This window comes from Rattus norvegicus, chromosome 17, assembly GCF_036323735.1.
Source record: "Rattus norvegicus strain BN/NHsdMcwi chromosome 17, GRCr8, whole genome shotgun sequence".
NCBI classification, from domain to species: Eukaryota; Metazoa; Chordata; class Mammalia; order Rodentia; family Muridae; genus Rattus; species Rattus norvegicus.
Genome location: NC_086035.1, coordinates 65,738,968 through 65,751,636, shown reverse-complemented (window position 1 = coordinate 65,751,636; position 12,669 = coordinate 65,738,968).

The window sequence follows — 12,669 nt, the reverse complement described above, 5'->3', positions numbered from 1 at the left end:
AACAAGTCGCAGAATTAGGAAGGTTGAGAGCCGCTGCTCTAAGGCATCTCCCCAGAGCATTTTACTTTTTGATAGAGGGTCTTTTATTGGGACCTGTGGCTCACCTATTTGGGTAAGGCTGGCTAACCAACAACCAAGAATCCTCTTGCCTCTACTTTCCCTGCACAGATATTTGGACCCTGCCCAGCTTTTGTGTGGGTGCTGGAAATCAACCTTCAGTCCTCAAACTTGTATAACACACACTTTACCAGCTGAGCTATCCCTCCTGTTCCTCCTTTTTGTTCAGTCTGGGACCATAACTCAAGGAATAGTTCCACCTACATTTAGGTTGTGTCTTCTCTGCTCAGTTAAACTCTCTACAAACACCCTGATGATCATATCTGAAGGTGGGCCTCATTAATGTCTTAGGTGTTTTGTTTGTTCACTCAACCAAGCTGACAATTGAAGCCAACTGTCACAGTGTGCGTCCTTGGCTTTTAATAAACCACAAATAACACCTCTTAACAAGCTCAAAGTGGACAGCCGCTTCCTTGGTCTAATAAAGGATGTCTGTCAAACAGCGTCATTCTCTCTGGGGAGAAGCCAGAGTGTAAGTAAGGTAATACCACCACTTCAGTTCACCAATAGAAAAATAAAACTATAAGCATTTTAAAAGAACAAATAAAACTGTTGTGTACAGATTATTGTGCACATAGAAAACAGAGCGACTTACACATAAATGACTGGAACCCATACATGAGAATTTCACTGGGTATGAGTGGGAGTGCTAAACACCGCACCTGAGTACTCAAGGAGCAAAGAATAGAGGTCTTCAAAGACAGGCCATTAAAATAGCATCAAAAATTGTCACGTGGCCAGAAAGAAACCTAGTAAAAGACCCTTAAGGGGAAAAGTAAAAAAATCCATCATGACATGTTGTGGTGAATACTACTACTACATAGTGGAAGCCGGGCACCAAGCACCGTGCCTTGCCACCTCCTGCTACTCTCTGTCCCCATGGTGATCTTGGTGCAGCTCTCGGCTGTGAACTCTGCTCACATTCCCTGCATCCGCCCCCTGTGGTTATAGTCACAACCCCCAGTAACTTGTTAAAATCAAAACTCAATGAGCTTCTAATTTATCAGTCAGATTTATATCAGTAAATTCTTACCCCACCAAATGTCCACACAATAAACTTCAAACCAATTAATATTGATATAAACTGCCCACCTAGATAAGACAATTTGTCCTATAAAAATCCATCCCTTATGAAATACTCATAACTACCTGTGGCCCTTTAAGGCCACATGGATCTGGGCAGTCCTTCTCTGCCTCCATTTTGGTTCTTTCTCTCCTTTCTCTTCTCTCTCCTCTCTCCAAAATTCTGTGCCCACCTTACTTTCTCACTGCTCCATCACTGGCCTTGCCTTGTCTTGTGCCTGCCCTCACCTGCCTATAGACATCAACCCACAATGAGACATCTGGGGAGCCTAGAGAGATGGGAACGTGAAGAATGACTTCAGTCGGTAGAACAGGTCTCACTTTATGGACCTGTCCCAAGTTAAGGCGACAGCCTGGATGTCACTGCTCAGTACCATCAAAGTAATACCTCCCAGACACAGTGAACAAGGCCAAGGAGCCTCAACCGCACTTTCTGTGTTCATTGGCCAGGACTGAACACACTGTTTCAAGAACATACGTGGAATCGTAAAGTGCCATGAGCAGCCAGGGTATTCTGGAATGGTTTGTTAAACATCAGTTCAAAGGTTTGTGCAGCACAAGTGTTTCAATCTCAGGGCTCATCTTAAAAGAGTCACAGTACTAGTACAGTTTTGTAATTACAGTGATTGACAGTTGAACAAATTGAATAAAAACAAAATCCCCTTGACTGTGTCACATGCATATGATATGATATATGACTGTTTGAAAATGAACATCAGGTCAGTGGAACAAAGGGTGTGTGTGTGTGTGTGTGTGTGTGTGTGTGTGTGTGTGTGTGTGTGTGTTTTACAGGCCTTTGAGTCATCTTTCCTTAATGATTCTCAACAACTATTTTATTTTATATTTTTTAGACAAGGTCTCTCATTGAACCTGGAAGCTCATCAATTCTTCTGAGCCAGCTGGCCAATGAGAATCAACCTTCCCCCTGCCCCAAGAAAAGCTAAGGTTACCAGCTCACACTGCCATACCCAGATTTATTTTTAATTGCTTCTTTATTTTACTGTGTATCAATGTTTTGCCTGCATGTATATAAATGTACCACAGGCATGACTGGTACTCTTGGAGGTCAGAAGTAGGCACTGGATCCCCTGGAACTGGAGCTTCGAATGATCGTGAGCTACCACACGAGTGCAGGGAATTGAACCTGCAACTCACTCTGTAAGAGTGGCAAGTGCTCTGAACCGTCGAGCCATCTCTCTCTAGTCCCATACTCAACATTTTCTGCCTAGGCACTGGGTATCCTAACTGAGATCCTCAGACTTGGGCAGAAAGACATTTACCAACTGAGCCATCAAAAATGGAAGGAAAAATGAGCTGAAATGTATTTATTCTACAGATTCTACTCAGCAATGAAGATAAATGTGTGTCAGATGTATACAGTAGCCTGGGCACATCTAATGCACACATCCGATGGTGGTAGGGGATTATGAATCCCCAAAGAATACATACATCTTGTTTTAATTTGTATAAAATTCAAATTTTATATGTTATATTTTATTATATATTTTAAACACACACACACACACACACACACACACACACACACACGAAGAAAAAAAGATTCCGTTGGATGATTTAACTCCTCAGGGGCTGGGTACATGGCTCAGTGATTAAGCTCATGCTACAAGTTTGAAGAGAAATTTAAGCTCCTCTGAACTCATGTAAATTCTGAGTGGCTGTTGTGGCCTCCTTAATTCCAGCCTTGGAAGGTGGAGATGGGAATCTCCAGAATGATCTGGATAGCCAGACAAGCCATATCTTGAAGCTCTGGATTTGATTGAGAGACCCTGCCTCAATAAATAAGTTGGAAGAGCAATCAAGAATGAGTCCCAACATCAACCTGAGATCTTCATGCATTTGAGCATCAAGTCAACAAGAAATGGATTGTGTGGGTTCATTTTTATTGCCCATGTGACACAACCAAGTATCACCTGGGGAAAAAGAGCCTTAGTTGAAAATTTCTGACCTGTTGGCAATCTGGGTAAGGAGGGGGATTGTCTTGATTGCTAATTGATATAGGAGGCCCATGCCACCATGGGAGGTGCCATTCCTTAGGCAGTTGTCCTGAACTGTATAAGAAAGCTAATTGAGCAAGCTGGAGAATGAGCCAGTAAGCAGTGTGCCTCCATGGTTTCTGCTTCCGTTCTTGCTGGAGTTCCTGCTCTAATTCCCTCCCATGATAGATTTGACCTGGAATTATAAGCTGAAGTAAACTCTTTCCTCCTCGAATTGCTTTAGGTCAGGTCATTTTATCCCAGCAACAGAGACGGAAAGTAGAATGGAAATTAATATTATGAGAGGAACTGTATTCTGGTCTTAAGATCAACAAAAAACAATGGCTAAGGAGGAATTTGCTCACTAAGACGGTTCCCTTGTGAGCAAGAGAGCTTGCGTTTGATCAGCATAACTCCGACAAAACCCAGGCATTCCAGCACAGGGGATGCAGAGACAGGCAGATCCTGAGGCTCCCTGACCAGCCAGCTCAGTTTACCTGGAGCGTTACAAGCCAACAAGAAACCCAGAGGTTAAGCTCATCTAGATAACCCATTGTAGACACGCCTAGAGGTTTGTCTGCTGTGTGTGCCAGGTACTGTCAAGTTGACAGGATCCCGGAGAGATCTATTTTCCAGCTTAGCTCTAACTTGCCCACCCATAGTTCCCACCAAAGTATTTGAAAACTGTCTTGATTTATGACTTTCTTTTGTTTTGTAACTATACAGATCTCATGAAACTATTACCACGTTGGAAAAATGGTATTTGAAACAATCCGAATCTGTGTTTCCAAGCTTCAGCCACTCATATTTGGCTCCAAAATAAACTATCATTTATTCCCCCTGTGGTGAGAGCTGTGTTTCTGCGTGCACATTAGCCCGTGACCTAAAAGGCAGAGGGCAGCCTCCACTCGAAGCCCTGCAGTTTAACTACTGAGCACATCACTTGACCTTCAGAGTTCTTTCTTCCTTCCTCCCTTTCTTTTTAAAGAGAGTCCATTGATTGGTTGGTTCAGAAACTCTGAAGGTCCTTCCAGTTTAAGGGCTTCTGATTGCATAACACTGTTCACTTTTCTACCTTCCCTGTGAAGAGGACATTGCAGCGGCTTAAGAGGTTTAAGTTTAGTGGAAAGTAATTCAGGGACCATGCTGTCTAAAACCTCTATTATCCTGATTCTATGAACTATATAAAAATACAGCAATAAAAAAATCCCAACCAGAACCAAGGAGGCCTATAAAATAATACTTTACACTTTCCAAAGAGTACTTATTCAAGGAGAATAATACATACTAATTGCTGCTGAACTGGATTTTTTTTGCAGAGCTTCAGGTCTTCTTGTGGTCAGTTGGGTGTTTCAGCAACTGTTTTAACATTAACATTTAAGGCCCATAATCCAGAGCAAACAGAAGGACGCCTCAGAACTTCTGCATTACTGACTGGCTCATTTTTATTCTCCTTCTTGGGTCACCATGGGATATTGGTGGTTTCCAGGGCTTTTTTTTTTTTTTTTTCTTTTTTTCAGAGCTGGGGACCGAACCCAGGGCCTTGTGCTTCCTAGGCAAGCACTCTACCACTGAGTTAAATCCCCAACCCCAATTCGTTTTTTTCCCCCCAGGGGCTATTTCTTGGACCATTTAGTTTCTCATTTTTATATAAGACCTTTAAAATTCTGTATGTATGTATGTATGTATCTATATGTATGTGTGTGGTGTGTGTGTGCTTGTAAGTTCAGGTGTCAGTGGAGGCCAGGAGAGGGTGTCAGATCCCCCGGTGTGGATTTACAGGTGATAATGTGAGTGCTTAGAGCTGACCTCAGGTCCTCTGCAAGAGCAGTAGGCACTCTTAACTCCAGTCCACTTCCATATACTGAGTCTTCTTGTCTTTAATTATTATAAGTGTCTGAGGTTATAAATTTTGTATAGCTTGTAACATACAAGGTTTTCGGTATTTCAACTTCAACTGATTTCTTTTGATAGGGTCTCATGTTTCTCAAGATGGTTTGGGACTGAAGTAGCTGACTATGACTTTGAATTTCTAATCTTCCTTCTGAGATTTCAGGCATCCACCACTAACCAGCCTTTGTTTATGGGGTGCTAGAGATCAAACCCAGGGCTTCGTGCTTGCTAGGCTTCATGCTACTGCAGTAAAGCTGCATCCCCAGCTCCTTGGCGTGCTTTAAATTCAGCATCATCTTCTCCCACATGTCTTCATCTCTCCTATATGTTAGTGGTTAGGACCATCAATTATCAGGAGAACTATAGAGGTTCAAACGGAGGTACCAGGATTTTGTATTAGCTTTAAAACCAGCCAAGGAGATCAGGTCACAAAGAGTAAGACTCATTGAAAATATTCACAGTCGATGCTAGGAAATCAAGTCCTACCATCAGATCTGGTGGGTAGGGAAGGGACTGAAATTGGGAAATGAAGTCAAGAGTCAGATCAGCAGTGAAGGGAACAGAGGAGAGGAATGTCATAAGAGCAGCCACCAGTGTTGAACACCCTGAAATTCTGTCTACAAAGGGATGGCTTCATGGCACCCCCCCCCCCCACTCTCCAATGTGTCATCCTCCCTTGCCTTTCCAAGTCTGCCACCTGCTGATCATTTTTCCTGAAGTGGTCACTGGTTTTTCTCTGTTCTCACTACTTGAGAGACTAAGCTGGAAGTCTGTCTGGTGTGTGAAATCTTCCCCTGAGAGAGTTGCTGTCTGTGTTCTCCATCGTTCTCCTACATGACTCATTCGACAGTCTCCCCATTTTTGGTGTCTGCTTACCTTTTCTTTTATTCAAGTTTCATTTTTAATAAAAGTAGCATATAAAAATAGTCTGAGGTTAAGTAGTAGCTTCGAGTTTCCAAAAGCGGCAGATTGGATTCTTTGGATAATCTTCTCAGCTAAAAACAATGGGAGAAGTTATGTAAGATTGTTTGACACATTAAACTTTTCTTATATATCAGGAATCCTGGGAGCTGTGGGGTGTAGTTCAATTAGCAGAGTATTTGCCTAACCTACCTAGCATTCATGAGGCTGAGGATTTGATCTCCAGCACCATTTAACAGTCCAAAGGCCCATAATATTAATGCCCCAGAGGTAGAGGCAGGAGGATCAGAAATTTAGACCTATCTTCAGCCATATATCAAATTCAAAGTCAGCTGGGGATATTTGGGATCATGTTCCAAATAAAAAGGTGGCACAAATCTCAAGTGACAATAGAAACAGCAAATTATTTTTTTTCTTTTTTTTTTCTTTTCTTTTTTTCAGAGTTGGGGACCGAACCCAGGGCCTTGCGCTTGCTAGGCAAGTGCTCTACCACTGAGCTAAATCCCCAACCCCGAAACAGCAAATTATTATATGAAAGCCATTCACAAAATTTATAAGCATACATGTACATAGAATATGTGTATATATAAGTGCACATGATCATCCATGGGTCTAATATCTTGACAGCATTTTCTATACCTATATTTGAGTTACAGATACATGTGCATATATAATATATAATATGTAATACATACATGTATTGCTAATATTATATTATATACTATATGCTATACACTATACACCACATTATATACATATAATACATACCATATATGTGTATATATCTATATATGATATATAAATATACCTGCATTTGAGGTATATATTCCCCTAAGACAAGAGAGACATGCGCAATATCTAAGATTTTAGATGAGATAGTCCTGATATTAAGTTGGGATGCCCCAATGAGAATCACACACAGAACAAAATAAGCCACATCTAAGCTCATTCTCTATTCCAACCAAGAGAGATTGTGACAAAATATTCCATGGAAGAAAACATGAAAACTTATGGAATTCGATTTGGGGGTCTTACCAGCTTTCAGATAGTCTTGCATCCAGGTTCATAATATCTGCAACTCAGAAACTAAGGACAAGTCAGCGACAGACTTAGGCTAGGCTGTTTGTGGCTGTTGGTACTTCTAACATCCCAAGAAGAAATGTGTATTCTTTCTCAACAGCATAGCCATGCCAGAATTGGGGTGACTGACAGTCATTTTCAAAGACTAACAAAAATTACAGGATTACAAATTCAAATTTACAAACTTACAAATGCAAAGACACTCACAGCAGTGGTGCTGCGGCACAGGCAGAGACAACGTGAATGAGAATCAGGAGACACGGGGCTGGTTCAGTGGGCAAAGCCTTGCCACTAAATCTGATAACCTGGTTCTAGCATCAGGGCCCACGTGGAGGAAGGTGAGAAGGGAAGGCCCTCCGACCTCCATACATGTGGAGCACACATGGACACATACACGTAATTTTAAAGTTTTTAACTGAAACATGACAGTCCGGGTTCTCCAAAGTGGATTACTAGACGTGTCTTCAGAAACAAACGTGTCATGTTTAAAGAAATAAAAGAAAACTCGAAATGCTTGTCAGGAAACATGGCATTATAAAAAGTGATACAGGTTCTAGAAATGAAAAATAACCAAAAAGTTAAAGCTCAGTGGATACATTACAAGACCAATAAAACCTTAAAATCGGCTAATGAAAATGGATAGATCATTTACAAATGATTGACACTTAGGCACAGCTGGGGTCCTCAACTGATGTCCCTGGAGTAGCTTTTCTGAGGAGAAATTCGCAGACTTTCAATTAAAGAGGAAAACCCCAGTATACTCCTGTCATCATAGTCGTCATTATAGAAGTTATCAAGTAAGAAAATTAGTCACTTAAAATATAAAGTGATCAAATATAAATTAATAAGGAGATTCAGAAATATCTGTTAGATACTGTATCCAAGTCAAGAAAACACATACTTCCCACCATGTATTGAGTATGTCAAGTACGACCATGACGGACGAATGAAAGTGCTTTGAGAGAGCCAGCTGCACCACTTCACATCTGGGCAGCCTGGGCTACATAGTGAGCCCAAGGCCAGCCTGGGTTTCATATACAAAAGCAAAACAAAACAAAATCACAACAAAGAGTTAAACAATACCTAAGTGTTTGGAAATCCATGTAGTTAAGGGAGACACCAATAACAAAAAGGTAGCTGGAAATGCTTTGCTCCCTTTATAAATGAAGGATGTTATTCTATACAAGTCACGAAACAATAATAACAGTGCTACCAACTAGGTAGGTATAAAGTCAAAATGACTGGAGAGATGGCTCGGAGGTTAAGAGCACTGGCAGCTTTTCCAAAGGTCCTGAGTTCATTCCCAGCAACCACATGGTGGCTCACAACCATCTGTAATAAAATCTGGTGCCCTCTTGTTCAGGCATATATACATGCAGAACGTTGTATACTAAATAAATCAAGAAAAGGAAGAAAGGAAGGAAGGAAGAAAGAAAGAGAGAAAGAAAGGCCAATACTAGTGAAGTTCGGAGGCAAGATGGCTCAGTGGATAAGGATGCTTGCAGCCAAGCCTAACAACCTGAGTTTGATCTCCAGGATCCAGATGGTGGAAAGAAAGAACTGACTCCTCTAAGTTGCCCTTTGAATGACATGTATGAATGCCATGGCATGAATTTGTGAGCACACCTACACTAAATAAATGTAAAAATACACTTCAATGAATATGCTTGATAGCCATCAAGTAAGATTTTGAAAGTTGATGCCAAATTATACCAGAAAGGAAAAACAATGTGAAGGATAAAGAGACGAGCAGCATTTAAAACACAGACATGAAAGTCAGAGAAGCAGCCAATAAGAAGCTTGGTAACAATCACAGCATCCAATGAGAAGCTTTGGGACAATCACAGCATCCAATGAGAAGCTTTGGGGCAATCACAGCATCCAATAAGAAGCTGTGGGACAATCATCATCCAATGAGAAGCTTTGAGACAAAACCAGGTTTGTTCCCAGCAAGCTGATCAAAATTGATCAAAATTAGAGGGAGGCACAAATACTGTTCCTGGGATACAAAAAAGGGTCTGTCACTGTAGCCATGCGCACATACGTAAGAAAAAAAAAAGGCATTAACAATGTTATGCCAGTGAATTTGAAAATACAGATGAAACGGATAATGCTTTCTTGAAGTCTGTCAAGCATATTTCATCAAGAAATAGGAAGTTAGGGGGATGGGGATTTAGCTCAGTGGTATTGCGCTTGCCTAGGAAGCGCAAGGCCCTGGGTTCGGTCCCCAGCTCCGAAAAAAAAGAACCAAAAAAAAAAAAAAAAAAAAAAAGAAATAGGAAGTTAGAATTGTCTAAGGAGGATCTTTCACACCATGAACCTATATCTAGGTTACAAGGGTCCCTGCCAGCCAGGGCCGAATGAAAACAAGGAAAGCAATCCCGGGGTCCATCCTGGTCAAACTGTTAAACCAAAGACGAAGTGGAATGAGAAGTGTTCTCTTGAAGTTCAGGATGACCAAAATCCAGAGACCTCTTCCTTTTGCTTCCCAAGGGATAGGAATCTCTGTGTGAGCAGCTGTGCATGGTGAGGAGGAAGTCTCGAAAACACCCAGAGGAAGAAGATAGTTAAGGGAAACTGGCCAGTGAAGCATGAAAACCCGAGTCAGTCAGTCAGTCTGTCTGTCTGTCTGTCTGTCTGTCTGTCTGTCTGTCTCTCTCTCTCTCTCTCTGTTGCTGAGACAGTGGATTCTTGGAGCATGTTGGCTAGCTCGTTAATCAGCAAGCCCCATGTAAAACTGAAAAACTCTGTCTCAAAAGCAAACAAACAAAATAAACCAATGTGGAAAGCTGGGCATGGTGTATAGGTGTCTATCTTTAATCCAAGCACTTGGGATTAGAAGAAACAAACTATCTCTGTGAGTATGAGGCTAGTCTGGCGCTACACTGTGAGACTCTATTAGCATTTTGTCTAGGCTCCGCCCCACTGTTACCTGGCAACAGTCCTTTCTCATCTTCTTGCTCCCATTCTATCCTCTCACCCCTTCCCCCCACCTCATTCCCCTCCCCCACCTTTCTCCAGGTGCTCATGGCCGGCCTCTACTCCTCTTCTTCCCCCCCTTTCTCTGTCTCTGCTACCCTCTCAACTCTCTTCCCCATGCCCTGAATAGATTCTGTTCTATACTATACTGTCTTGTGGCTGGTTCCTCATGGGAAAGGGATGCCTCAGTATGCCTGAGGAGGCACCCCCTTCCCCCACACCTGACTACACATCCACTAAACATATTCCTTCTCTCCTTACCTTTTTATAAAACACAACAGACTATCTCAAAACACAAAAGCAAGCAACAGCAAAAACCAAGATGGAGAATGACTAAGGGACCCAAGGCTTGTATAAACACCACACTCACACACACATACACACACTGCAGTCACACACTCACACACACAAATGATAATTCTAATGTATATACATATATGATCTGATGTAGATGTATAATCAACAACATCAGATGTGAGAGAGAGCTTGTTTCTTATGAGGCTCATGCTGGAGCTGTGTAGAGGGTAGAAACTTAATCCAGTGTTTAATTGGGTGTTTGGGGGTGAGATCATTAGGGGTGATTAGGATTATGGAAGTACTCGGGTCAGAGCCACTGATTGGATCCTGGGGGCTTTGTAAGGAAAGAGAGACTAGAAGAGATGAGCCTGCATTCCCCCTGGCTCTTGCTCTGTGATAGCCTGCCTCAGGACATCTTCAACAAGGCCATCAGCAGGTGAAGCCCCTGGACCTATCATCTCTAGAATGGGGAATCTCCCTCTCCCCCTCCTCCTCCCCTCTTCCCTCTCCCCTCTCTCCCTTCCTTCATTTTGTTTTTTTGGGAAAGAGTGTTACATAACCCAGGCTACCACTGAACTCGCTATGTAGTTAAGGATGTCTGTAAACTTCTAACACACCTGCTTTTACTTTCTAAGTACTGAGATTACAGGCATGCACCACCATGCTTTTGTACTGAGCTCTCTCTCTCTCTCTCTCTCTCTCTCTCTCTCTCTCTCTCTCCTCTCTCTCTCTCTCTCTCTCTCTCTCTCTCTCTCTCTCACACACACAGACACACACACACACACAGACACACGAGCTTAATTTTGATATGCCTAACTAGCTAAATGGTTGGGCACTTCTAAACCTCCCTGCTAGTACACGCTCCCCTCTGCTATTCCTGAGTTAACATTTTCTAAACCTATATTTTATCTTTCCTGCCCCAGACCCAAGCAGGGGAGTGGCCCTGGGGCAGCTTCCCTGACTCTTACTTGCTGACAGGCTCTTACTTCTCATCTCTCTGCTTCCCCATCTTTTGCCATGGTCCATCCTACTCCCCTCTAGTGGTGACTCCTCTCTCCTCCCCGTGTTTCTTGCCCAGGAATCCTAAAAGTCCAGCCTCTTTCACCCTGCCCAGCCATTGGCCCTTAGGTCTATATTGACTCTGGACATGCAGACTCCCATATGATTTTGGGAGGCAAATTAAGACTAAGCATTAGAACCAATCCCAACATGCTGTGTTTAAGATGATTTTTCTCCTGCTCTATCTCCCCATCCTCTCCTTTTTACTCCTCTCCTTTCCTCTCCTCTCCTTTCCTCTCCTCTCCTCTCCTCTCCTCTCCTCTCCTCTCCTCTCCTCTCCTCTCCCCTACCCTCCCTTCCTTCCCTTCGCTTCTCCTTCTCTCCCTTCCTATTCTTCCTCTCCTCTCCACCTCTGCTTTTTGTTGTTGTTGTTGTTGTTATTTTGTTTTGTTTTTTTTTTTTGGGGGGGGGATGGTTTTAAACTATGTAACACCAGAACTCATTATGTAGAATATGATGCCCTCAAACTTGTGCCCTCCCACTTTAGCCTCCTGAGCACTGGGATTGCAGGTGTTTGTCACGAGGCCTGCTGGGAACCTCTTCTCTCAACTTACCCATGTGCTACAAGCAACAGAAATGAACCAGGAAAGCAAGACACTAAAACAGATGTATAAGGAAGCCTAGATGAATTAAGTCAGGATGCAAAAATATTGTTTGACTGATTCAAATGAAGCCAAGGAAAGATACACAGAAAAGGAAAAGGAAGGAAGGAAGGAAGGAAGGAAGGAAGGAAGGAAGGAAGGCAGGCAGGCAGGCAGGCAGGCAGGAAGGAAGGAAGGAAGGAAGGAAGGAAGGAAGGAAGGGAGACAACAGAGGAACATGATGGGCCTAAAGCCAAGCAAACGAATGAATACTACATCATTATTGCATTATCATGTCCAGAACTTGGCAATGTAATGCATTGTGATTGTAGATAATCGCTGTATTCTGCCTATTAGGTTACTGTTTTTCTTTATTTGGTAACCAAATGTAATTTCACCCCATCCTTTACAACAGGCCATTCATTGCTCTTGCTAAGGTAATTATTTGAGTTCCTCTATCAATTTCTGTTCTAATTGTCTCATTTTTTTCCAAGAAGATATCTCCTGATGCCTCTTGCTTTCTTCCACATACAGGAAGCCGTCCATCTGTATGAAATATTTTAATCCCTTTTAATTAATTAATTAATTTATAAACACATGCACATATACAAAGATACTGTGCCCCAGAAAACTTACCTAATGGCTGGGAATGAAGGAGAAACTGG